Source organism: Mesoplodon densirostris, chromosome 2, assembly GCF_025265405.1.
Source record: "Mesoplodon densirostris isolate mMesDen1 chromosome 2, mMesDen1 primary haplotype, whole genome shotgun sequence".
Taxonomy (NCBI): domain Eukaryota; kingdom Metazoa; phylum Chordata; class Mammalia; order Artiodactyla; family Ziphiidae; genus Mesoplodon; species Mesoplodon densirostris.
The window spans coordinates 81,046,186-81,073,348 of NC_082662.1; the positions used below are offsets into that span (position 1 = coordinate 81,046,186).

Sequence of the window (27,163 nt, forward strand, 5' to 3'; positions counted from 1 at the left end):
TCTATCTTCAACTTGGCAGTATTTGTTAAGATATTTTGTTTTGAGCAGAAAATCCTTAATCGGTCGTTGATATTACAGCCATAAGATTACAAAGTAATTTTACTTTGGCGTCAGTGCGAAGCATCCTACTAAAGATGTATGTTTATGTAGGTTATATTAGCTTTAAGGAACAATTTCTTGTAAGATTAGAAGACTATCCTGTTCTAAGACTGAGTCATTACAGAATCCAGCACTAGAGGGCGCACCACGAGAAGGCTAGCTATATGGATTCCCAGAAAGCCCTGAGCAGCTAGAGACAAGCATACAACACACAAGAAGAGAGGAAATAAAGTGAACAGGTACAGTAATTATCATGGGATCAGACATCATAAGCGACAACAATGGATTAATAAAAGTTGTGTGTGTTTGGTTTTAATTTTTGTTATTGTTTCAATATAGCCTTGGTCCAGAATAGGATTGATTTTTCACATACATACCATTCAATCCTCACAACCCTGAAAAGTAGGTATTACTATCTCTACTTTATAGATGAAGAAATCGAGTTTCAGTGAAAGTAAGTGAGATGTCCAAAGTCATAAATGCAAAAGTATTTTACTATTAACCATCCTTGCAGTAGCATTTCCACCACAGTGGGGAGTTACCTGCTGAAGACCATTTAATAATAATGTCCTATTGTCTAATTAAATGTCTTTCATTTGCAGAATTCCTTAGAAATTGTTTAGCTAAATCTTTGTTATTCTACAATCGTGCCCTTCCATTCCAGCCAGTCCGGTATTTTTGCTGTCCCATACACACATCTTTTTGGACTCCCTAGTGACTTTATTCCAACCTCATCTACTGGAAACATCCTCCCTTTTCTTTATCCACCTCTGAGACCACCATGCCTTCATGCCCCAGGGTCTGTGTGGCCATCTCCTCTGGGCCTTAGACCACTCCTCTCTGATCCTGAATGTTGGCGCTTGTTGAGGCCTAGGAAGTACTCAGCAGATACTGGTTCACAGTCATTCTCAAACCTTAATAGGCACCGTGGTGCTTGTTGAACTTGCAGAGACTCGGCCCCTACCTCAGACATTGTGATTCCTGAGGTCTGAGATAATGTCCTTGCATAGTTAACTAGCATCCCAAGTAACCCTGATGCAGGTAGTCTGTGAATTTCACTTTGACACAATACCTCTTACTGCATTCTTCTGGATGAATTCACACTCATATATTCATCAGCTGATGTGATTTTCCATTTGTTGCTATTACTTTAAACATTTTCCCAGGTTGCCCCATTTCTGCACATTTTGTTTCTCAAGAGTAAAAGCTCTATTCCCCCCTTTCATACCCACTAGGTCCCTATTGGGTTAGCAGGTTCCTAGCCCTTCTCTCTGCTGAAAACACAACTTCCCCCTATTTCCCTTACCTGTGTAGCACCCATTCCCCTTCAAGACTCAGTTCCCACTGATGCCTGTGAACTGATCCCATGAGTCAATGTGAGGCACTCCTACCACACTCTCCCATGGCAGCCCACAGCTCTCCCACCAGAGCATGGGACACGGGACACACATCTTTCTCTTTCATGTACACGACATTCTGTACTTCCTTACTGACTTTATTCCAACCTCACCTACTAAATACTTGCTGGATCCCTTTGTGAGGGGAGGAACTTTGGTTTTCTTGCTCATTATTATATCTCAGCACCAAGCACAGAGCCTGATACATACTAGGCACTTAATGATTACTTGTAGAACAAGTGAATGAATAAACTGAGAAGAATGACTAAGAAGAAAGAAACATAGGAGAAGAAACTTTAAAAAAAAAAAAAGAAAAGTCCCTTAATTCACAATCGGCTGGCAAGTATGGCAACAACGATGTTTGGGGCCCAATGGGGCACCCAGGGGATGGCCAAGGGGCAATGTGAATCCCTAGTTACCTCACCAGCTTCATTTTCCCTCTGGATCCAAGTCAGTTCAACTCGATACATATGTAATCAGTGTCTTCGATGTGACAGGCACTCTGCTAGACACTGGGGAAACAAAAATGTGTGAGACACAGCCCCTGAACCTGCAAGTGTGATTTTTAAAGTGAAGCCATCTTGTGATCTATATGTCAGTGTGTTTAACTATTTAATAGGAAATGAGAAATGACACTATTCCACTCTCAGGAGAGTTCAAATGATTCTGAGTCTTATAATTGCCACATCATTTAAGAGAAGCCTTGGGTCTCCCTGGTGGTGCAGTGGTTAAGAATCCACCTGCCAGTGCAGGGGACACAGGTTCGAGCCCTGGTCCGGGAAGATCCCGCATGCCGTGGAGCAACTAAGCCTGTGCTCCACAACTACTGAGCCCACATGCCACAACTACTGAAGCCCATGTGCCTAGAGTCCATGCTCCGAACAAGAGAAGCCACCACAATGAGAAGCTCGCACACCGCAACGAAGAGTAGTCCCCGCTTGCCACAACTAGAGAAAATCCACACACAGCAATGAAGACCCAACGTAGCCAAAAATTAATTAATTAATTAATTAACTTACAAAAAAGAGAGAAGCCTTAAAAAGCAATGAGGCATAATGGGGAAAAAAACAAGCTTTAAAGTCCAGTGAACCCAGGTTGGAGAGCATTGGCTGCATGTATAAAATAGATCTGATAATAATAATGACGCTCCTGGGATATAATAGCAATGGTTAACATTACTAAGCACTGTGCCAGGCACTCTGCTAACCTCCTTTCATGCATTAACTTATTTAACCCTCTTTTCATGCATTAATTTATTTAAGTAATTTGCCTAAAGTGACACCTGATAACACATGGCACAGCTGGGAGTTGAACCTGGGACTGGCTGATGAGTAAATGAGATAATCATGTAGGAACAAGCCTGGTGTGGTTCTTGGCAGATGATAAGCCTTCAGCAAAAGGCTTCCAATGTCCTTATTACACTCAAGAAGGCTGGGCCCACAGAATTATCGCCTCTGGGGTGAGTTACTATGTGGACGGTTCAGCAGATAGGGAGGAGGCCTGGGTTCCTGAGTCCGTGGCACAAACTGGAGGAAGGAAAGGAGACAACTGGCCACCAGGGCTGCTACAACTCCAGACTTAGGAGCCATCCCCCAACCCCATTCCTCGGGAACCATAGCATCTTAGGGTTACAGGGGCCTCACGGGTCACCCAGTCAGAGTCCCAATCTGGCACATGCCCCCCCTACCATGCACCTGCCAAGTGGCTGTCTCTGCTTCCATCTGTCTCAGCCTTACCCACCTTCTTCTTTTTTATTTTTTATTTTTTTGCGGTTCGCAGGCCTCTCACTGTTGTGGCCTCTCCCGTTGCGGAGCACAGGCTCCGGACGCGCAGGCTCAGCGGCCATGGCTCACGGGCCCAGCCGCTCCGCGGCATGTGGGATCTTCCCAGACCAGGGTACGAACCTGTGTCCCCTGAATCGGCAGGCAGACTCTCAACCACTGCGCCACCACCAGGGAAGCCCCTTATCCACCTTCTGAATGCCATCTTTTCATTGTTCTCCAGCAGAGACAACAGGGCACAGAGCTCAAGCCCCAGAAGTCATCACCGGACAACACCTTCAAGATCTTCTAAGTCAACCCTATGTGTTTCGCCTGTGGCCTGCTGAAAGTGGGGACTAGCAGTGACCTAACCTTAAGAGAGGCTAGAGCTCTTCCCTCCCTCCTACAGAATGACTCATTCTTTGCCATCCCCCCTTTTCCCTCCTTGTCCCTCCAGGAGGCAATGAGAAGCAGGAAAGTCTCTTGTGTTCATGAATCCGTATTAACGTTGGGACAGGTCAACGACAGGTCCTACTGTACAGCACAGGGAACTATATTCAAAATCCTGTGATAAGCCATAATGGAAAAGAATATAAAAAAGAATATATATATATATATATGTGTAACTGAATCACTTTGCTGTACAGCAGAAATTAACACAACATTGTAAATCAACTATACTTCAATCAAAAAATATTATTAAAAAAAATTGGTACAGGCTAGAGAGGTCCTCAGTCCTGGGGAACCAGGTGGTGGGCACCACGGCCGAGAGCTGGGAGGCATGATCAGAAGAGAGCATCTCAGGTTCAGGTGCTCAGAAGGCCAGGGATCCGCAACCCTGCAAGTGCTGGGTCCAGAAGCCGGCACACACAAGCCCTTGTTAAAGCTCGTGGGCTATAGAGTGCTCACTGATGACTAATTTTCATCTGCAAAGCTCTCCTTGCCTTTGCTTTCACCAACAGTAGAACCTGGGGAGGGAGATGTCAGAATAGAATGTGCTGCCCCTGGAAGCCTCCTCACTTAGCTATCAGCACCGGGGCTCATTAGTGAGGGGCAGTGACTAAAACCCCACTTCCGGCTATATTTCTTTCTCTCAGCACACAGCAGGCAAGGCTAGGCCTTGTCAGCCCTTGATGAGTCAGGACAGCTGTCTTCTTCAAAGGGCCAGTTCCTCACAATGGGGCAGGCCTTCAGATTTTCCAGTCCCAACTCTCTCTTGAAACTGTACCAGGATCCTGACCTCCTAGGCAGGCATGAGTCAGGAACTTTTGTTATTACCATTTGGTAGCTTGTATGTTAATAGGTGCTTGAAAAAGCAAAACTGAGTTGAATCTGAGTGTGAGTCTATTCTTGGAACCGGTGCCCTGCCCCCGAGGCCTCTCTCACTCAGCTCCAGCCTTCCCCTCCTGGGTGGGTCCCACAGCCGCTGCAGACATTTGAATTCCAAGTGTGAACCCCCTCCCTGGACCTCATCACCAGTTCCTCCTAACGACCAAAGATTTCATTGCCCCTAAGACTTGTTCGTAGGCTATTTTTAACCTGTCCTTTCTTTTTTTAAAAAAAATGACACCAAGAGGAGCTTAATGAGCCCCATTTAGCTTTTTGTCGAAAAAGAAAATGTGCAGACATTAACCAATAAGGACTGCTGAACACCGTGGCGGGCTGGCATGCCTCTTGAAACCAGCCTCTCCTCTCCTCAATACAAGAGCTTATTTTTGGACAGCGGCCTCTGCACGACAGCACAAACATGCCACACAGGGTTTATCGTGAACTTAAAAGAAGGTGGAGGTTTAGGTGGGGGGTTCAGGAAAAGAACTCAGGGCTGCAGAGGGCAGCCTCGGGGAAGGAAGGCAGAGTTCCTGAGGGATGGAAGTCCTGCTGCCTTAAGCTGCTTTGAGCACCTCTTGCCTGCGTGACCCTGTGCTTCTAACGGGCCAGCAGGATGAAGGATAGGAAACACAGTGAGATTTCAGATATCTGTTCATTAACATGTAGAACTAATTACACACACACACACACACACACACACTCCACATCACCACCAACAACAACAACTAAAACAACAAAAAACAACCAAAAAAGAGCCTGAGTGTTCTCGCAGAGCATAAGATACTATGGCAATAAACATCTTAGCTGTCCATCCACCTAAACCCAAGAGTCCATCTGGGTCAAAGCTGATTCCAGAAAAAGGTTCTCAGCTGTTCTGCAGGGCAAGATTACAACTTACTCACAAATTACAGTACTACGCACAGCAGGATCAAAGCAGTCAGAGCATGGCCATTTGCTCCCTGGACTTTTGAGTTCAAGTATCATGGAGAGCTTTCCAGGCATGAAAGGACAGCTCCCACCTCTTGGATGCTCACACCTAGCCATGCGGTTGTTCCGAAGTCCACGGATGACCTTCCCAGTCACGGCACTGACATTCTTAATTGGGGCTCAGCCATGGCTTTACCTAGTGGACTCACAGTAAATGCTCCCTGGCCAGAAGTTTCCACATGCTGTTAGAGGCACATAAATTGAGTCCGTAACTGCTACTGGTGTGTTGAAGGCTTGGGGATAAGAGAGGGAAATACTTGACTTCAGCAGAGAAAAAAAACTTCCTCTTTGGATAAAAAGTCCACCCTCTCTGAACTGTGTTAGTGTTACAATGTACCAGTCTTTAGAATCCATGTTATTTCAAGCATTCTGTAATATCTCAGAAGATAAAAGTGCTCACTCAGAGCTGGATAAAGGACTGTTGGACCACGTTAGCGAAATGAAAAGATTTTTAGGTTGCTGAGGAATAAAGGAGAAATTTGTAGATAACAGGAATCACTTTAAAATTTATTATTGCAAAAAGGAATTTTTTGTGGTCAAAGTGAATGTGGAGTATTTATTCATGCTGTACACAACATCAGTTAATTAATCAAAAGCAGACAAGATGAGAAGAGTAGTTCTTCTGAGTTGCCACTCAAGTCTAGTGCTCATAATGAAAAGGGCAAAGAATCTTGTGTTTAGACTCTCGATGAGCAATTTTCAAAACTCAACAGCCCCATCAAAAAAGCAATTGGTTGAGGGTTTTACTTGCATGTTTGCTAGTGAGATCAAAGAACAAAGCCACAGTATTCACTTCATGCATAGTATAAAAAGAAATTGTGTATTTGTTCGTATTCAAGACTTGAATTTAGGTGTAGAAGAGGCCTTATCCCTTGTTCTGTGGCTACAGGATAGAGTGGAGATGAAGAATCAACCTCTGTGTCTGTGCTCATACTGTTCCCTCTGCCCATGGAAGTCTCCCTGCCCTGTCTACCAGGAGAACTCTTATCCATCCTTTGGGACCCAGCAAAATGATCACCTCTACTATGAAGTCTCCCTTGATATACTAGACAGGGTAAAATCTTTCTGTTTTTATTTCTGTCTCTCCCCCACCAGACTGTGAGCTCTTCAGGGATCCGGAAAATGTTTCATTGATGTATGTGTATGAGCACAATGTTTGACTCACAGCTAATAAGTACTCAGTAAATGTTGTTATTATTTATAATGTATAAAAATAAATTCTTTTTGAATGAATGCATGTTTGACAATGGCAAGAAGAACACAGAATAAAAAGGATGGATGGTGGGCATTAATTCATAAGTTAGTAACAGTTGCGCAAGACAAGGGGAGAGACTGAAGAATCAGAAGACAGAGTCTAGATCCTGGTTGGGAGAGTCAGAGAAACACACGTGAAACAGCAGGGGAAACATGAAACAATCTATGATTACATCTTACAGTCAATGGTTCAGAGCAGTAGGAGGCGGGTGTCAGAGCTTTATATTCAAGTTCTACTCCCCGCCCAGGAGAATTATCCCAAACCAATGCTTAAAAGTCAAATAGCTGTCAGAATCCCTTTTCTGGGTTGTTCCTGACCCCACTTTGCACTCAGACCTTGTTCTACTTTGCTTATTTTCTGAACAGTCCAGCCCCTTTCTCATCTCCCCAGCCTCCACCCTACTTCCTGCTTTTGCCCTTGAATTCTCTGCAAATCCAACCCCAATCCCCTCTCACCAACTCCTAGCCTGTGACTTCTCTCCTCCTTCCTGGCTGCCCTTGCTCAGACTGACACCCAGCAGGTGTCCTCCTTGGGAGGACCTCAGAACCCTCACTCATAAGCCAGGGCAGACCTGGAGGGTTTGGTCCAGTGGCCAGTGTTCACCCTTTTCTTGGCATTAGAGGGTTTTCTATGAGGACCAAAGTGGTTATGGAAGATCCTTGAAGGAGGAACTACCTCACCTGCCACACCCTCTGGGCTCCACACAAAGAGAGGTTCTGCCTCAAACCCAGTATTTGCAGAACTGGTGTCTCAGTTGCTAATCCTCACTTCATACTTGCTCTCACCTTTCTTTTATCCTTTTCTGGCCAATGATTCTGCTGCTGTCTACAGCTTAATGCCACTGTTGGCTTTCTGATGCCCAATTCTGTGTCCCTGGCTTCTGATCCTAAGTTGCTTCTGAAAACTTCTGAAGATCCCCTTGCCTCCTTGGTGCAGCCTGTGGCTAGAGCACTCGTGAGACAGTTACTTTAGCGTTTAACCAGGCCCCTGGCACCACATTGCTATATTATGTCTCCCTGGGCCCTTTCTCAACATCTATCCAGGTATCCTGAAAAGTGAGAGGCTTCATGAGGAAGGCGTGACTGGGTCTGGTTCAGAAGGGTGAATAAGAAAGGTTGGCAGGGGCTTCCCTGGTGGTGTAGTGGTTAAGAATCCACCTGCCAATGCAGGGGACACAGGTTCGAGCCCTGGTCCAGGAAGATCCCACATGCCACAGAGCAAATAAGCCCGTGTGCCACAACTACCGAGCCTGCGCTCTAGAGCCCACAAGCCACAGTTACTGAAGCCCTCACGCCTACAGCCCATGCTCCGCAACAAGAGAAGCCACTGCAATGAGAAGCCCGCACACTGCAACGAAGAGTAGCCCCCGCTCACTGCAACTAGAAAAAGCCTGCGCGCAACAAAGACACAACTCAGCCAAAAATAAATAAGTAAATAGATAAATAAATGAATTTATTTTTTAAAAAAAAGGAAGGTTGGCAGGTGGTGAGAATAACAAAAAATGGGTCTGAAGAGAATAGTTCTTCATGAGATGGGGAACTTTGGATCAGTCTTCTGGTAATTTCATCCTAGAACTGGGTCATATTTCAGGGCAGCCACTGACAATGCTGCTATCCAAATTAAGAACACCATAGTGTGCAAAAAACAGCCACCAAGGCAGCAGCTAGAGTTCAAGAAATCACAGAAACCATCTAACTTTGAGCAAATCGTTGGTTACTTTATTTATATATCTCTAAGAAAGAAGTTGTGGATTCTGAAGCTTGCAACCTCATGTGTTATCTTGAATGGCTGGACATTTAAGAGCTTTGTTTGATTAGTGCATCAACCATTTGGTATTAAGGGTCAGATTGTATGATCATTCTATTGTGCATACTAACAGAATATCTACAAGGTTCTGATTTCCTATTGCCCTACTCTAGAGAACTTGGGCAGAGCCAGCAATCTCTATCTTAAGCACATCTTTTGGGACTAAGTTGATACCAAGGAAAATGATAGGTTCAAGTTAAGTGGCTCTAATTCACTGACGACTAGAAAAGCTATGGACAACAGATACCCCAGTAAGAGCCCAGGGAAAGGAGCACAGTGTGTGGAGTAAAGGAAACAGATTGCTATGGAGGCTGTACCGTATTCTTTCTCTGGCTACCCTATGATAAACAACTTAAGACTCTCAGTGGCTACAATAGCAGAGGTTGATTTCTTGATCGTGTTATGTGAACATGTTATATGAACAGGAGTCGTCCTATAAGTCTGCATTGAATTGCATAGCATAGGCTCAGCCCTCATGCTGGCTGTAACTCTGTACCACGTTTTCTTTAGTCCAAGATCCAGGCTGAAGGAGCAACTCTAATCTGGCACATTAATATTCCCCAGGAAGGGACTGGTGGCACAGTGGTTAAGAATCTGCCTGTCGGACTTCCCTGGTGGCGCAGTGGTTGAGAATCTGCCTGCCAATGCAGGGGACACGGGTTTGAGCCCTGGTCTGGGAAGATCCCACATGCCACGGAGCAACTGGGCCCGTGAGCCACAGCTACTGAGCCTGCACGTCTGGAGCCTGTGCTCCGCAACAGGAGAGGCCGCGATAGTGAGAGGCCCGCGCACCGCGATGAAGAGTGGCCCCCGCTCACTGCAACTAGAGAAAGCCCTCTCACAGAAACGAAGACCCAACACAGCCAAATAAATAAATAAATAAATTTATTAAAAAAGAATCTGCCTGCCAATGCAGGGAGCACGGGTTCGAGCCCTGCTCTCGGAAGATCCCACATGTCACGGAGCAACTAAGCCCGTGCGCCACAACTACTAAGCCCAGCTCTAGAGCCCGCGAGCCACAACTACTGAAGCCCAGGTGCCTAGAGCCCGTGCTCCACAACAAGAGAAGACACCGTGATGAGAAGCCCGCAACCGCAACAAAGAGTAGTCCCTGCTCGCCGCAACTATAGAAAGCCCGTGTGCAGCAACGGAGACCCAAACGCAGCCAAAATAAATAAATAAAATAAAGTAAGAGTAGTAATTTAAAAAAAATTCCCCATGAAGAGGGAAAAGAGAGGTGGTGAGAAGCCATAACAGCTCTTAGAGCTCTTCCTTTAAAGAGAAATGGTCCATGTCACTTTCACTCACATTTCATTGGCAAAGCAAGTCATGTGGCCAAGACTGAGGTTGCTGTTTGGGAAAGTATAAATCTCCCGCAGAGGAGAACAGTAGACATTGGAAACAATATCACAGCTGCCATAGGATGGACCTTGAACATCAGATCCAGTGGTTTATAGCTAATGCATAGGAAACCACTGTAAGTTTCTGAGGCAAGCAATGGCACCAGAAAGCTGTATCACAAAGCCATCTACTTTGCTTGTAAATATAGATTGGGGTTTGGGGGGGAGAAGAGCATGCTGGATAAGGGCCTCAGCTGGAGACCATTACATTAATTCAAGAATGAGTCAATGGATTTGGGTTGGGGATTACGCAGAGGGAATGGAGAGAAACATTTGGGTAGAATAGTTATTTTAAAAGCAAAATAGACAGGACCATTTACCTGGATAGATATGGGAGCTGGAGGGGTGTGAGTCAAAGATGACTCCAAGATTTCTCCTCACTAGCTGAGCTGTGAGGCATTGAAACATGTTATTGAGTTGATGGTAAAGAGCATTCTAAAGATTTCTCAGAATCACAGCACACTGACTTTCAAGGTCAATGTGCAGCAGCTATGATGCAGTAGCTATAAAGAGCACTGAACTTGGCCTCAAAAATCTGGGCTGGGTTCCTGCGTCCAGCGTTTATGAGCTGTGTGGTTATGGGAAAATCCCCTTACTTTTCTGTGTCTCGGTTTTTGCATTTGTACAAAGGGAGACAGTGATCCATACCTCACAGAATTGCTTGAGAACCACGTTTCCTGTGAAAATTCTTTATAGTGATTTATAAGGTATGAATATCAGAGCCCTGGTTGGAAGTGTGTCCTCAGTCTCGCCACCCGATGATTATATACTGTCTTGGATTGTTTGGGGCTTAAGGCGTCCCACCGCCACCACCGCCTCATTCTTGAATTCTATTTTGAGGTTTCCTTGTTGAAACCCTGGGCGTATAGCCAGATAATGTAAACCATGGATCACAGCCTCAAGAGACTAGAGGAGTCAGATAGGTAGTTTAAAGGTAGGTCATGTATAGGGAACGTGAAGCACTTTTGGAGGAAACGTTAAGACGTGGTACAGAGAACGTTCCCTGTTACAGATAAAACAACATGCACAAAATAATAAAGGGCAGCAGGCACCCCTACCCGCTCCCGCTCCAGACCATCAGGAGTGGCCTGGGTGCTTGTGAACTGCAGAGTGAGAAGCAGCTGAAAGGGGGCAGCAGCCGCTCAGCCCCAGCACGAGCTTGCTGTGCAGGAATTACTCAAGGTTTGCCAGATGTTCTGGTTGTTAAAAGTGCTGGAAATCTGGATACTTCTGTGACATTTCCTGATTATTAAATATTGGCAGCTAATTGAAAAAGATGTTTAGAAAACACTCTGCAGTTAAAACACATCTGCAGGCCGTGGGTGCACAGGTTGTCACCCAGGTATCACCAAAAGAGAAGAGGGACAAACATGGTTACTCACAGAACTCTTACTGAGTGAGAAAGAGAGAAAAGAGTAGAGATTTTAGGAGATGAGGCAAAAATCAGGGAGGGAAGTGGCAAGAGGAACTATCCATTAGCACGCTGGAGATATAAACTTCCAGGGGATGTCAGGGAATGGGAGGCCTCTGGTCACCTGGTCTCAGGAACTCAGATTTAGATTGCGACTTAGCTGCCCTTTGGCTCCGGTGCCCTGCCTGGGCTGGGAGAGTGATGAGAAAGAGGAGCCAGGATGGTTACCTCCTCCTCTGTGTCCCCACTGCCTATGCCAGGGAGCCGCTCACCCTAGGACATAGCAGACTTTTAGTTCCATGACTACTCTCCACCCTCAACTTTATTTTCAAGTCATCTCCAGGCCACACTGCTTTTTTGTTTGTTTGTTTTGTTTTTTGGTGTTTTGTTCTGGGTTTTTTTTTTTTTTTTTTTTTTTTTTTGGCAGTGCTGTGTGGCTTGTGGGATCTTAGTTCCCCAACCAGGGACTGAACCCGGTCCCTTGGCAGTGAAAGCTGGGAGTCCTAACCACTGGGCCACCAGGGAACTCCCACGGGCCACACTGTTTTAAAGAGCTATCAGATAAAGTTTCAGACAGTAATTAGACATAATACTCTTTCAAATCCAGAATGCTAGCATTTCACCCTTGAGTAAGAAAACCCTCCAGGCTGGCTTTTCTCTTCCTGTGTTCACATTCCTCTCTCCAGCCCAAGCCCTGCTCAGCCTCATCTCGACAGGTCAGGTTTCCGGCTGTGCTCATCTTCCCTTCCCACAGACAAAGCTCTAAGGAGACATCCCAAACGGGGGCGGTGGCGTGGGTTCCGTGTGGATTTTTAAACATTCATCTCACCATTTGGAAACGGCAATCACTCTTCCTTCCTCTTTTCAAACGACCATATAAATCAGTTTGCTCTGGGAGCTGGCTCTGTTTTGTTTTAAAGTCTAGCCCAATGCCTTTTCACAGTGCTTTTTCTTAGGATTTCTGTGTCATTTCAACTTTCAACTACCAAAACTGTAATTAAGGTCCCCACTTGCTATTTTATGTCACATCTATGTTCTTTTATTTCATTTAAACCTTTTCTTTTAGCCAGATTAGACTACATAGCCACTTTACTACACAACATGACAGTTTTAAAGTGGTACGTTACGAGGAAGTGAATGTTTAATCTTCTCTAACTTACTCTTTTCACTACTGTGTTACTTTGCTTAAATATTTTCCTTGGTAAGAATATACTTTAGGACTTTTGGAATTATTATTTTGCAATTTTTTTGTTAACTCAGATCAGCTTGTTTTCCTGTTTGCTAGAGAACTAACAAAAAGATAATATTTTCTACTAAGTTTCTTCTTTTACCACACAAACTACCAGGTACTGTTTTAATAAAAGACTTGGAGACTGAATATGAATGCCTTTTCTCAATTAACAACTACTTAGAGAACAGCATGATACGAAAAAATCTCTTCCTAGGAAAAAATTTCCTTATCTGTATTTATTAGAAATCTGTAATAAATCCATTCATTTATTAAAATGTAATTATTGAGTGCCTACTATGTGTCAGACACTATTCTAAATACCTGGGATACATTAATGAGCAAGACAGATAAAATTTCCTGTCTTTAAAGGGCTTATATTCTAGGGACTTCCCTGGCGGTCCAGTGGTTAGGACTCCAAGCTTCCACTGCAGGGAGCACCAGTTCGATCCCTTGTCGGGGAACTAAGATCCTGCATGCTGTGCAGCGCAGCCAAATAAAAATTTTAAAATAAAAAAGTTTATTATTTAAAAAAGGGCTTATTTTCTACCAGGGAGAGATAGATATTAAACTGTATATATATATAAACTAAGTAAATGATGAGTGCTCAGAGGAAAATAATAAAGCAAGGTAAGAGGAATGGGAGTAGGAAGGGAGTTTCAATTTTAGATATGGTTGTGCTTAGGGGATGCAGATCAGGTAAGAACCTTGCAAACCAATGTAAGGATTTGGGCTTTAGTCCGAGTAAAATGGGGAGCTATCACAGGGTTTGGACAAAGGAATGAGATGAATGGACTTACATGTTAAAAGGATTACTTTGGCTGCTGTTGAGAATACACTGTAAGGGAGGGATGGGACAAAAGCGTGAAATGGAAGCACATAGACTAGTGAAGTGGCTCGTGAGTTAGCCCAGGGGAGAGATGACAGTGGATGGAACCTAGGCATAGCACTGGAGGGTGTGTGTTTGGAAGGTAGAGCCAATAGGATTTATTACAGTTTTGACGTAGGTTCTGAGAGAAGAGCCAAGGATGATTCCAAGGCTTTTAGCCCAAGCAAGTGGAAAGATGGACTTGCCATTTACTAAGAGTGGGAAATCTGTGTGGGTTGCACAGGTTTCTGGGGGAAATTAGTTTGGTTTTGAACTCAATTTTGAGGTATCTATTAGAGGTCTAATGGGAAAAACAAGTAAGCAGTTAGAAATGCAATTTGGTGCTCAGGAGAGAGAACTATACTGGAGATGTAAATGTGGAGTTGTTGGCATAGAGAGGGAATCCAAAGCTCTAAGACTGGATGAGCTCCTTGGAGGGAGGGAGTGCGGTGTCTTGGAAGGGAGGAGAAGACAGCTTACCAAAGAGGAGGGAGTAGTCAATGTGTTCAGTGCCACTGAGAGGTCAATTAAGGGCCAAGAATTGATCACTGTATTTAGCAAAAAAAGAGATGACAGTGTCCTTCGCAAGATCAATTTCAGGGACTTCCCTGGTGGTCCAGTGGTTAAGAATCCGCCTGCCAATGCAGGGGACACGGGTTTGAGCCCTGGTCCGGGAAGATCCCACATGCCTCGGAGCAAGTAAGCCCGTGCGCCACCACTACTGAGCCTGCGCTCTAAAGCCCGCGCGAGCCACAACTCCTGAAGCCCGGGCTCCTAGAGCCCGTGCTCCGCAACAAGAGAAGCCACCGCAATGAGAAACCCGCACACTGCAACGAAGAGTAGCCCCCACTCGCCACAACTAGAGGAAGCCCACGCACAGCAATGAAGTCCCAATGCAGCCAAAAATAAATACATTAATTTTTTAAAAAATCAATTTCAGTGATGCAGTGGGAGTAAAATCCCGATTAGATAGAGTTGAAGAGAAAATGGGAAGAACTGAATTGGAGACAATAAGTATAAACAATTCTTTTGAGATGTTTAGATGCAAGGGAAAGAGAAGAAGTGGACTGGGGAAAGCAGGGTCAAGAAAAATTTTATTCCTAATGATGGGAGAATAACATTTAAAAAAATGGTGATGGCAGTCATCCAGTAGAGAGGGGAAAGTCAATGCTATAGGGGACAGGGGTCAATTGCTAGAGTTATCATTTGAGATTGAATGAGATCTGGCGCAAAAGTGAAGGGACTGGCTTTCGATAAGAAAATGGATAAGTTCATCCTTAGTAGTAGCAGGCAGGAAGGCAGAGGATATGGGTACAGCCTCTCAAGTAGTTGGCTTTGGAATTTCTTTATGCTTTTTAAAAAAAATTTCCCCAGTGAAGGGAATACTTAGACCAGGGTTACCAATTAAGAAGCTCTGGCTTACCAGTCAGGCAACCCTGATCTGATCTCCCTGTGAGTCCATTTTAGAAGGTATAGGTCCATTTCTTTCTTCTCATTGTGGTTGATTAACACATTTACCCTTAGTTTTTCTAGTTTCAATTTCACCACATTATTCCTAACTATAGCAGTCTGGCAATTCTCCTTTCCCTTTGGACCTTATGTTACGTCAGGACGCATCGAGAGTTACTTTACATACCCTGCTCAGTTCCTTTTCTCCACACTGTTCTCCACCCTCCACCTGTTCATTTCTAGTCTGGTCTCCAGCATTTCGGTCTCCTTAGCTGTGAAGAAGGCAGACAATTTGCTTCCTACCTCCAAGGCTGAGAGTTTAAATAGGTCCAAGAAGTGAAATGGTTTTAACCCATGTAAAGAGATAGAAGAGAACAGTGGGAGGTAGCACAGGAGAAGAAAGATAAGAGTACTGCTTACCATGTGCTTAGGTTGAACCGCGACTATGTAGTTTCTAAGCCTTATATGTATGTGAGCCCCCAGGTGTTGCATGTTATGTAAGCTGCAGTATTTACAGAATAACCATAGACTAAGAAATCTGTCACACTTATAATATGTGGATACACTTACAGTAGGTAGCATTTACTTAACAATAGCTATGTTCTAGGCACTTGGCTAAGACCTTTCCATATGTAATTGAATACTTGGTCTCACAATATCTGGAGATAGGTGCTATTATCTCCATTTCAATAACCAAGAGAGGTGAGAGAAAGAGAGAGAGGCTCATATAACTTGAAATCCTGTAGCTCTTCAGCTCATCGGCGTTACTGCCACACATTTATTTGTGTATGGTTATACAGGTGCAACCAGGGTTAGCTCTGTCCCCCCAGGGCTATTCTTCACTCTATGAGGAATTCATCATATTATTCATAAGCTACCCTTTTGGATATTTGGGATGTATTTGGGATCAACTTATAAAGCTTGATTTCTGCACAACTTTTCAAAAATATGTTTACAGATTACTGAAATTCATATCACTTACCATAAGTTGGGCACGCTACTGGGTGACAAACACAGGAACAATGCAAAAACACTCCTCCAAGGAGCTCAGATTCTTCTCTAGTAGGAGAGTCAATTATTCATTCACTCATTCATTAAGTATTACTGGGACTTCCCTGGTGGCGCAGTGGTTAAGAATCCTCCTGCCAATGCAGGGGACACGGGTTTGAGCGCTGGTCCGCGGAGCAACTAAGCCCGTGCACCACAACTACTGAGCCTGCATTCTAGAGCCCTCGAGCCACAACTACTGATGCCTGCGTGCCACAACTACTGAAGCCCGCGTGCCTAGAGCCTGTGCTCCGCAACAAGAGAAGCCACCACAATGAGAAGCCCGTGCACCGCAACGAAGAGTAGCCCCCGCTCGCCGCAACTAGAGAAACCCCGCGTCAGCAACGAAGACCCGACGCAGCCAAAAATAAATAAATTTATTTTTTTAAAGTGTTATTGAGTGCCTTAGGGCATGCCAAGTGCTATGGTTTAGGTAAACACAAATCAACTTAGAATCACAATAATTGGTAGAAAGAGATGCATGTATAAAGGCCTTTATCTTACATGGTCCTCAGTATTGTGAGCGTTTGGACCTCTAGAGCCAGGCTACCGGGCTTAAAAGTCTAGCTCTGCCATTTAAAGGCTGTGTGATCTTGCACTGCTTATATAACCTCTCCAGGCATCTCTAAAAAATGAGGATAGTAGTAGTATTTCTCTCATAGGGTTGCCGCAAGGACTAAAAGTAGACACATGTACAGTACTTAGAGCAGTGCCTGGCCTATCACAAGCACTGTGTTAGCTGTTGTCACTATTAGTGTGATACAGATTTAACAAGTGCTGTAATAGTTGCCGATTTGTGACCATAACTCAACAAAGGACAGTAAATATTCTTAAGTCTCTGCTGACTAGAACTTCCTTGAAGCCTTATTGTGTTTCCCCCACCGGATCCCTGTAGACTGGCCTAGAGTATCCTCAGATGCCTCTTCTATCTTATTTCTTCATTTTGAATCCAATGTCAAATCAGTTATCATTCTTTACTGCCTGTTTGTTTTCCTTGGGGAATAGGGGAAGCTGACCTTTTTTTTTGCTTCCTAGACCCTCAGAGTGATCTTCATTATTTGTCATTGGTACAGCTCTTAGCAATTTTATCTTAAATTTTTTTTTGTTTACTACTTTTCTTATTATTAAAGTAATAGGTGCTCAACATAAAAGCAATTCAAACATACAGAAATCTGTAATGGAAAGCAAACAACCCTAGTAATCCCACATCCAGAGATAACCACTGTTAACTGCTTGTTACATATGCTTCCAGATTTCCTCTAAGCATACATTTTATAACATGTGTAGTTTTGACAAAACATGCAAATAAAATGGGATCATACTATTCATATTCTGCAACTTGCTTTTTTCATTTGCAGATTTTGGACATTCTTTCATGTTAGTACAAATAGGTCTCTTATTTTTATAAAACAAGTTAAATTTGCTTAACCAGTTCCCTACTGGGATTTTGTTATTAGACTTATACACTGTTATGTTTCCTCTGTTGTAAACAATGTTGTAATAAACATACCTGTACTTATATTTTTCTACATGTGTGTAAATATTTCTGAAATACATAATTTTCGCACACATATGTCCAAAGTATAAATTCCTAGATGTGGAATTGCCTGGTCAAAAGAACCTCACATATTAATTTCATCCCAAATTGTTAAATTGTCCTCCAAAGGGATTTACCCAATTTGCACTCATTTATAAGAATATGTAACTCTTTCTCTACATTTGACTGTTTTCTGAGTACTGCTTTTTTCTTTTCTCAAGTTACCCCACTCCGGAAATCACATTTCTCTCAAATCTAGAATCATAGTTTAAAACTCAGGGAAGATCAAAACACAGAACAGTGTTTTTACAAACAGCAAAACATTCCAAATTAATTATAGTAGTGAGGTGTTTTCAATCCAAACATCACACCACTAGACGTTAACAGTTTTAAAACAGCTCTAACCTCCCAGATCAGCGAATCTGGTACTGTAATTAGATCACCTGCTGCAGCTCCTGCCTACACACCTCCTTCTTGGCTGCATGTGTGGAATAGGAGAGGCTGCTGGCATGAGGGACAGGGCAGGGAAAGTGAGAAAGCAAGAGGACGTCAAAAGGGCTCAAAATCTAGTGTCATCTTGTGAGTAGTCTAGTACTGTCCCTTGAGTGTGTTCTGGACTTCTGTTCATACTCCTCCTCAGGGCTGCTCTACTTTACTTCCAGTGCCTGAGGAACAAGTGCTCACTCTCCAAGGGTCAGTTCTACCCCTTTCTCTCTGAAGTCTTTCCTGAAACCCTAGAAAACCACTCTCTTTACTGCCTCATTATATCTGAACTCACACTTTCCTGAGTACCTGTAACATTTTGTGCAGCATGCTTATGAGCAACATTTAGATGCTTAGTAAATGCTGATTGAACATTCACTGACATGGAGAGATCTTGGTAGAAGAGAGATGAGATTTCCCACTGTTCACAGAAACGGGTGGATTCAGATAAAAGGAGATATTGAAGTACTGGGCTGGAACCATTTGTCATGTTAAAAACCAATAATTCCAAACATCCCTCCTGACGTTATTTCTTGACCCCTACGTCTCCCCACCCACGAAAAAGACTGCAAATATACTTTGATCTTACAACAAAAACAAGAGGGAAAACTATCAGGTTGGGAAACACTTCTTAGCGGAGGACAACCTTTCGTCTGCCTGCTTCAGATACAAGACATTTTTTGGCATAAAAGAATGGGGGGGGGGGAAGAGTAGACGCAGATTAAAACAAGAACGGACTCTCTCGTGTATGTTTAATAGCAGACACTGAACAAATGAGGGTGGGAAGCTATTCGTGCCAAGATAAAGTTGTGTGTGCCCCAAATCCCAGGAAAGTGCATTCTCCGTAGGGTTGGAAGCCGCCGAAATGACTTTTACGCAAACTTCCCCCCACCATTTCATCGCATCCCCCACCCAACCCCCGTCTTACTATCAGAGCTTGAGTTGACAGGATAGCCCAGGGGGGATGAAGGTTCCTGAGGTGGCCCCGCGCCCTGTCCAGGGGGGCGTTTTACAGCTGAGCGATGGGGCGACTGAGAGCTACGGCGGCAACCCCTCCCCGCCGGCTGCACCTGTGCGCAGTCCAGCAGCCTCCCGCCGCCAGCGTCAGACCCCGGGCCACCGAACTCGCCACGCCACCCCTCCGGCCAGCACGCCCGGCGGCGGAAGCGCCCCGACCTCCGGCAGACGCGGGAGAGCCGGCGGGAGAGAGAGCTCACCATCACATGGAGGCCCGAGCCCGCCCCATTGGCTGCGGCCGAGCCAGTCGCGGCGCTCGCTGGCTGCGGTTGGTCCCGGAGCTGCAGCGCCTGCACGGGCCCGGAGTCCATGTTACGCTTTGTTTAATTCCCCCCGCTACAGAGTCATGTGCTGCTGCTCTCGTCGCCGCCGCTGCCGCCGCCCGTGGTGCCCCGGCTCCTCCGCCGCGCTTCGAGGTGGCAGCCGCGGGCGGGGCCGCGAAAGCAGGGTCCTGGGCGCCGCGCGCCTCCGCCGCCCCGGCACGTCCGGGAGCAGCCACCGCACGCCGCAGGTGATGCCGCCACCTCCCGCCTCCGCCTAAGCCGGGGCTAGGCGGCCAAGCTGCCCCCCAAGGTTGGTGCGCGCCTCTCCGGGACAGGGGCCGGGGGCTGCGCCGGTGGGAGCCACGCCGGAGCCGACGCGCGCCACCCCGGCGCCGGCGACCTGCCCCGCGGCACCGCGGCCCGAGAGGAGGCTGCGGCTGGGACCTCGCTGCCGGGGGGCCAGGAGCCCGGGGACGGGGGAGGCGAGCGGGGCCGGGTCGGGAGCCCGCCTCGGCCCGCTGGGGCCCGAAGATCGTTCCGCTTTCGGCAGTTTGAGCGGCGGGCGCCGCGACAGCCGAGTGGGCCCCGCGAGAGGACGGTGCCTGCGACCGCCTCCCTTCAGCTCCCCCCACGCGCGCTCCCTTCTCTCGCCTCCCTCCGCCCCATCGGAAGGGCGGGGAGACCGGTTACGGCTCCATTGATTCTTCCCGGAGGTGGGTGTTTGGTGTCTGGCCTCGCTGGCCCGCTGCCCAGAAGGTGAGCCCTTCAACTTCTCCAGAAACGCTTCCCCTCCGCCTCCTTCCCGCGCCGGGTGGGCTGGGCTGGGAAGTGAGGGCCCGCCCCGCCCTCAGTGCGAGAGGGAGGGAGCCGGGGGCCCGCAGGTGCACCGAGCCCGCCCCGGGCCATCTCCGGGTTGGGTACCGGTATAATCCGCTTCTAGCTTGTTTGGAAGCGTGGGCACTTGGGAGCCGGACTTCTGCTCGAATCCCGTTCAGTGGCTTGGAAAGGAGGAGGCTTGGGGGTGGTTGCTCAGGGAATCATCACCTCCGCTTACTGGAGGGTTGATAGGGGCCTTCCTCTTTCTCTCCCCCTTCATTTGGGGTATCCCTTATGGGTAAAGAGATGAGTTGTTTTGGTTTCTTACAAAGCCAGCCGCGGTAAAGAAGAGCTGCCGCAGGTCGAGGGGAGGAGAGGTAGGTCCCTGCTGGAGAGGGAGAGGAGGGGTATGCGGCCCCATTTGGATACGCAATTGGGGGTGTATGTGGCGGAAGGTGGGGACGTAGGGTTTCAGGAAAGAAATAGTGCAAAGGTGAGAGTGTGGGAGCACCCAGGAGGCGCAGGGGACGAGGAATGGGTATCGGGGAGTCCTAGCCGACTGTGGGGCCCAACTTGAGCCAGTTGGACTCCTATGTGGCTCCTTCTGTTTTGCAGATTTCCTCCTTTCCTTCTCCTTGACTTTGAAAAAATATTTCTTGTTGGGCAAAGGAAGCTTTGAGGACATATTTTGAGAGATTCAGGAGTAAAGAGAGAGCTGACTTATGGAAACTTTCCTTAGCAGTTTTGATAATAAAATTCTAGTCAGGCTGCGTTTATTGAGCACCTATTATGTGTTCTGTGCCAGACGTTGGAAGAGTCTGGGCAGGCAGGGAATTCCCGTCTGCAGTACTGGTGAGGGCTGTTTACTTCATAAACAACCGAAGGGCGCTTCCAAGTGCCAAGAATGACAGTGATTCAGACCTTCCCCACCAGAGCTCCTGGGGCCTCTGCATGGTACAGACCTGTGGGAGGAACCCTGCACCATGCCCAGTAAATGGGGTCTTCAGGCAGCATTTATTTTTACAGCCCATTAATACTGACCAGACACCTCCCATCAGCTAGGACACGGTGAGAGTTGTCTCTTTTCCTGTATTCTACATCAAGTGACTAAAACCCTGTTAAAATACAAGAACAAGATAGGAAAGATCCTGAGATGAAAATTAGGTAAAATAGGGTTCCGGCGAAGTCGTTGGTCTCTATAGGTTAGTAAGGGAGCCTCCCATGAAATGATTAGGTACTCCATAGACCTGGGGAAAAAGCAATCCAGAATCTTAAATTGGCATGGTTTATTTATATATTTGAACATTTTATCTTAGATTTGTCTCATTTTTATTGAGGGCGTGTGAGTGTGTACTTTGTTGATTAAAACCTAACACATTAGAAGGTTGGAGAGGAAACTGTCCTTACACGACCCAGTCCTCCAGTCTCTTCATGACCATGTGGAATGGTGTATGATGCAACAGTTAAAGTATTGAGCCATATTTGTATCCTTTTCTTTCTGCCAAGGTTTACAGAATTCTAAAAACTTGGTCAAAGCTTGACCTTTTTTTTCTTAATTTTTATATTGAACAGAACTTTTTTGATTAATTTTTTAAAAGTGTGCTGTGTTTGTAAGGTCCCAATAGCTAAATTATTTTGGTAGCTGTATTTTGGAAATCAGACTTGGTTCAGTCTCAGTACTGTAGGTAAATTGGCACTAGCTATGAAAAAGTCAAAGTTTTGTCAGAACTGTGCTCATGATTACATATGTTCTTGAAATGGCAGTTGGTAAGGGATTTCACATATTTTTCATGTATCATTGGAGCTGATTTTGACATTCTGAGAAATGCCAGCCAATATTTATTAAGTACCATCAAGAAGCAGAGAACCAGAGTGGGTGCTGTGATGCCTTAACCAGGAAGGAGAGGATTCTTGTGCGTACGAATAGAGCACAAGTAAGACCGCCCACGTGAGGACACCACCAGAAGCAAGGGATTGCATTTGTCTAGGAGGCCAAGGAATACCGAGACAGAAAGGGTGTTTGGAGCCAGCCGGGAATGCTGTGTGTGTTGGGGAAGAGGGAAGGAGCACGTATTAGGGGAAGCGTTGAGGTGTGTCATGGGTCAAAAATAGGTTTGCCTGGCTGGAGCAGAGAACATGAAGGGAGGTAGAGGGGATCTAGTTAGTGGAAAACTTGAACCACAAGTCAGTGGTGTTAATCATTTGCCTCAAGAGTGGGTCTCCACAGGGGGTGACTTTGCCTCCCAGCAGACATTTGGGAATATCTGGGCACGGTTTTATTTTTGCTTGTCCTAGCTAGGAGGCAGGTGCTACTGGCATCTAGTGAATAGAGGCCATGGAGCCTGCTAAACATCCTGCAATGTGCAGGGTATCCCCCATGGCAAAGAGTTATCCCTTCTGAAACGTCACTAGCGCCATGGTTGAGGAACCCTGCCTAGACAGGGAAGGTAAAGGCCGCTGTGAAGTGAAGTGACATCTCAGAATAGGCCTCGAAGGAGGTGGTTTTGACATGTGAGGAAGGACTTTGAGGTTGGGAAGCCAATCTAGGAGACTTGTGCCATGCTCAGGCCAGAAGTGGTTAGGATCTGGGCAAATTCTAATCAGAGAAAAAGGCATTTTTTGAGAGATCATGGCAGATGAGCTAGCGGGGCAGTATAATATTGGGTAAGTGGAGAGTCACAGAATTAGAATTGGTATTTTAGAGAAGTCTTGGTCTAACTTCTTTACTTTAGTAATTTCTTACACTTGCGAGGCAGCCTCTGTTTAAACACCGCCAGGAACAGGGACCTCTGTACTTATGAAGACATGTAATCATATCTTTGGACTGTGTGTATAATTATTAGTTGAGCTGAAGACTGCCTCCCCGAAACTTTGTTCTGTTGATTTCTTTTCCTCTGGAACTACCCACTTCCCCAGGACAGCCCATCGAACGGGCAAAGACAGAATGACGTCCCCCTTCTGGCCCTCCAGCTGATTAACTTTTCTCAAAGCAAAATAGTCCCAGTTCTTTTCACAGTTCTGCATGGGACATGGTTTCTGTCTTCTCAGTTTGTCCACATCTCTCATGGAAAGTTATGGCGAACTGGAATTGAATATGGTAATTGAGACCTGATCTGGTTCACAAAGAGTACAGTAGGACAGCTATTTCCTGAGACCAAGGCACAAGCATCTACTTTCTGCAGCTTAAGCTTACAAAACTGCCCATCACAGACTCATGTACAGGATTCTGGACAGTCAAAACTCCCAGATATTTGTTGTATGAGCTGCTGCATCCTGTGTTCATCATGCAGGTGTGTGTGTGTGTGTGTGTGTGTGAAGTTGAATGGACGTTTTTTGGTTTGTTTTTGTCCCTGTTGAGTGCTATCCTATTTATTTTGGTCCAGTCTTCGGGCCTTCTGAGATTTTAAAATCTTAGTTCTGCCTTGTAATCACATGAGAGAGGAGTGGAGAATGACTTTGTCAAAAGCTTTGTAGTCACTTACATTAATACTTCATGAAACCCAGTACTTTGTTTGGCCCTGCTGGTCCTATTTGAGAGCTGGGCATGCTGGGTGATGGAGGTGAATTCCGGGGGTTGATTAGCCCCAAGTTTAGGGGCCTCTGAGAAATTTGTGTTCGTGGCCAAGCTACACTGAGTTTGGCTCTTGCTAATGTTTGCACCTGAGGTGCCATTTCGAAATTATTTCAGGCTGTTGCAAGCTTCTGAAATCGGTACTCCTCTGGGGTCTTTGTAATTCTGTTTAGACATCTGGAAGAGCATTGCTAATGTTCTGTGCAAATCTGAAGCTTGCCAAATCCGAGTTGCTTTTGAAATTTGTGAAGAGGTAAACTGTGTAATAACTGGTATTGGCAAAAAACATGGATGAAGTTTGTTCCCACTCAGGCTAAGTGGGGTTTTTTTTCTTCTTTTTTGTTTTTGGCTAGTATGCCTGAAATACTTCATTAGTGACAACTTTACATTTGGGGAAGGTGGGGGGTGTTGGGGATTAGAGATAGGCCTTTCTCCCAGTACTAAGCTTTAGCTTGTTGGTGGTGTAGTATCACACTTATCAGATTTCACATGTCTTCACTGAGAAGACATTAGGAAATTACCATTCTTGGATGTCTTTTGAAGCAGACAGGTCAGAAATCCTAGGTAACTTAGTGACAAGTTCTCCAAATGTTCTAGATCTATCCAGCAAACTAGATTTAAATAAATTACTTGATTCAGGTGGTCGCCATCCAACAGTGTAGAGAGTGCTAGAACAAAATTCCAGATCTCATAGCCAGAATGTGTAATCTCTTTGTTATGAATGTCCATTGTGCCCCAATTCGTTGCAGGTGTGTTGCCTGTCCAGATGGTACAGTCTGCTTGCTCTCACTTCTGTGCTAGCCCACATGGGAAACCTGTCTGTATCCTCTGGAGATGAAGGATATTCCTATGAGAAGAAGGGATTTTTGTGAACTTACGAGATTTCTTGAGGGGGGAAATATTTGAAAACCCTTGGAGACTGTCCTTTTACACTTTCAAAGGCTGTATCAAAGTTGAAGTCACCTTGGGATCGAGGATTCAGTGTATCATTTTTGAGTAGGAGGAGAGAATTTTACAGATGGGAGTGATCAACGTTTGAATTCGATAGATGAGGAAATTGAGGCCCATGGAGCTGATGTAGTGACAGAGCAGGCATTAGAATCCACCTACCTTAAAGACCACAAGTTAAGTCTAAGGCTAAAGACATCTCTGCTTGGAGGTGTGTAAACAGTGGGGTCCCTTAGGTCTTACTTACATAATTGATCCAAAAGAAGGAGTACCCAGTGGGATTTCTAGGTTTACAGATGACAGTAAGCTCTTCTGAATTATGAAATAGCTAGCCAGTGGGGATTTACTACAGGGAAACTGTACTAGGATATGTTAGTCATCAGAAGATTTGCAGGTGAGTTTCTTTGTGGGCAAATGTGAAGTCAGACATTAAGGAGGGAATTATGGAGCTGTCATAGGATGATGTTTTGGTGGGAAAATCCAGGAAAGAGCTTTGAAAATACTTGCACAGTGTTGTTCCAGCTTGTTGTTGCAGATTAAAAAGGACAGGAAATACTAAGCTTCATCAAAAGATTTTGGCAACAAAACAGAAAACACAGTCTTAATTGAGTTTCTACTGTGCTTTGTTCAAAGCACAGGCACCTGACTTTAGGCAAGACACCAGAGCTGGAGTGAGCAACGTAATGGTACCTAGAAAGGGTAGACAGTCCTGCCAGAATGGAAGCTCCATGAGGACAGAGCCTTGCCCATCTGTTTTTCTGATGTAAATATTAGAGTTTCTAGTATCTGGAAGAAGACAGCTGGGAGGAGATGTCTCTGAAGCCCATGAAACCACTAGATTAGGGACAGAGGAAACCTGGGTTGTTTCCCTAATCCTAGCAAACCTGAATGTACTGTTTCAATTGCCTGCTTCCTTGTCTCACTGCTCCAGTACTCTGTCAGTGTGATGAAGGCAGGGATGTATCTGTCTTGTGCTCCACTGATTTCCTAGTGCCCCACACATGGCAGGCCCTGCATTGGTATTTGACACCTGAAGGAATGCATGAAGAGGTGCATTCCTTAAAGCTTTATAAGATATAAATTCAGGATAAATGCAAAAAAAATGGGGTACCAGTTTTTCTTAGCCCTGGCTGGCCTTAGAATCAGCCTGGCGAAGGTTTTAAAGTTGCACGAGCGCAGACCTTTCCCCATACCTATTTAGCCAGAGTTTCTGGGAGTGGAGTTTCATTTTGAAAAGAGCCCTCTTCACTCCCAAGTGATTCTGGTGTGCAGCCGAGACTGAGAACCACCACCTTGTATAGTTGTACAGAAAGGCTGGTATTGACTGGAGAAACCTTCAGGAAGTTTTGAAACATTTGTGGCTGACAGGCCCACAATTGGTAGTTAAGACAAGGAGCTTTAAGGATACATCTGTGTCCTTGGAAGATGATGACCAAGACAGCAGATGTCCACTGTGTGGCTCTTGGTGCCTCCATGAGATGCTGTGTCCTGGATTGGATGGCATGAGGGGATCAACCTGCAGTCCATTCATGAGCAGTTGTTTCCAGAGTGGATCCATAGTGACAGTTACACCAGCCTATGGAAAAATAAGAATAAAGACAGTGCAGCAGGCTTTTCATGTTTAATTTTAGTATTAAGTTTGTTCAATTTAAAGGATTTTTTTTTTTAATCTTGGGATCTCTTATTTTGAGGGGTTAATTTTTTTTTTCTTTTATAAAAGGATGGTGATGGTTTGCTTTTGGTGTCATTTCTTGGTCATCTAAAACCTGGTAGTTTTTTAAAAGTCTTCTTTTGAAATTTTACTAGTCTGTGATATCAAAAGTCTGGGAATTACTACTTCCCTGAGGTGTTCAGGATGTCCATGTCCTCCTCTTGACACCTGCTATTGGGGAAGGATCACACATATCGATGTTAGATTCTATTATGAACTTTTTTAAAATATTTATTTATTTATTTTTGGCTGCGTTGGGTCTTCGTTGCGGTGTGCGGGCTTCTCATTGTGGTGGCTTCTCCTGTTGCGGAGCATGGCCTCTAGGCACGCAGGCTTCAGTAGTTGTGACACGCAGGCTCAGTAGTTGTGGCTCACGGGCTCTAGAGCGCAGGCCCAGTAGTTGTGGCGCACTGGCTTAGTTGCTCTGCGGCATGTGGGATCTTCCTGGACCAGGACTCAAACCCGTGTCCCCCTGCATTGGCAAGAGGATTCTTAACCACTGTGCCACCAGGGAAGTCCCATGAACATTTAATTCCTTAAAAAACCTTTTACTTTCCTTCTCTGCTTGCTGGTAATAGGAACTTTGCCAGAGAAGGTTTCACTTCCCCAGCAACCCATAAATCCCATTGCTAAATCTCAGCATCAAAAGATCACCAGTACTGCAATGAATTCTACAAAGCAGGGAGAAGGAAGGAAGTGCAAGGCAGCCGTTCTCTCTGAAGGGTGTCAACCACCAGGAAGCTGCCTCTGCAGAGCTCACTCAGTGGAGACGGGACAGATT

The 27,163-nt window shown here is 45.4% G+C and overlaps 1 protein-coding gene and 1 long non-coding RNA gene across 8 annotated transcripts in view; one reads left to right on the forward strand and one right to left on the reverse strand.

Annotated features, from left to right (window-relative positions):
* Positions 1–19,223, reverse strand: part of LOC132480777 (uncharacterized) — a 63,210-nt gene extending 43,987 nt beyond the window's left edge. Inside the window, exon 1 of the long non-coding RNA XR_009530686.1 lies at positions 18,985–19,223. This is a non-coding gene — a long non-coding RNA (uncharacterized LOC132480777). The remainder of the gene's footprint in view (positions 1–18,984) is intronic.
* A 184-nt stretch (positions 19,224–19,407) lies between these two features.
* Positions 19,408–27,163, forward strand: part of LRRC8D (leucine rich repeat containing 8 VRAC subunit D) — a 112,458-nt gene continuing 104,702 nt past the window's right edge. For 3 of the 7 annotated variants that reach the window (XM_060090083.1, XM_060090078.1, XM_060090079.1), the window contains exon 1: positions 19,492–19,646. The gene's annotated coding sequence lies outside the window, so the exon portion shown is untranslated. Of the gene's footprint in view, positions 19,647–19,743; positions 20,093–20,342; positions 20,530–27,163 lie in introns of those variants that run through there. The other 4 variants (XM_060090080.1, XM_060090084.1, XM_060090085.1 and 1 more) reach the window with 3 other exon arrangements.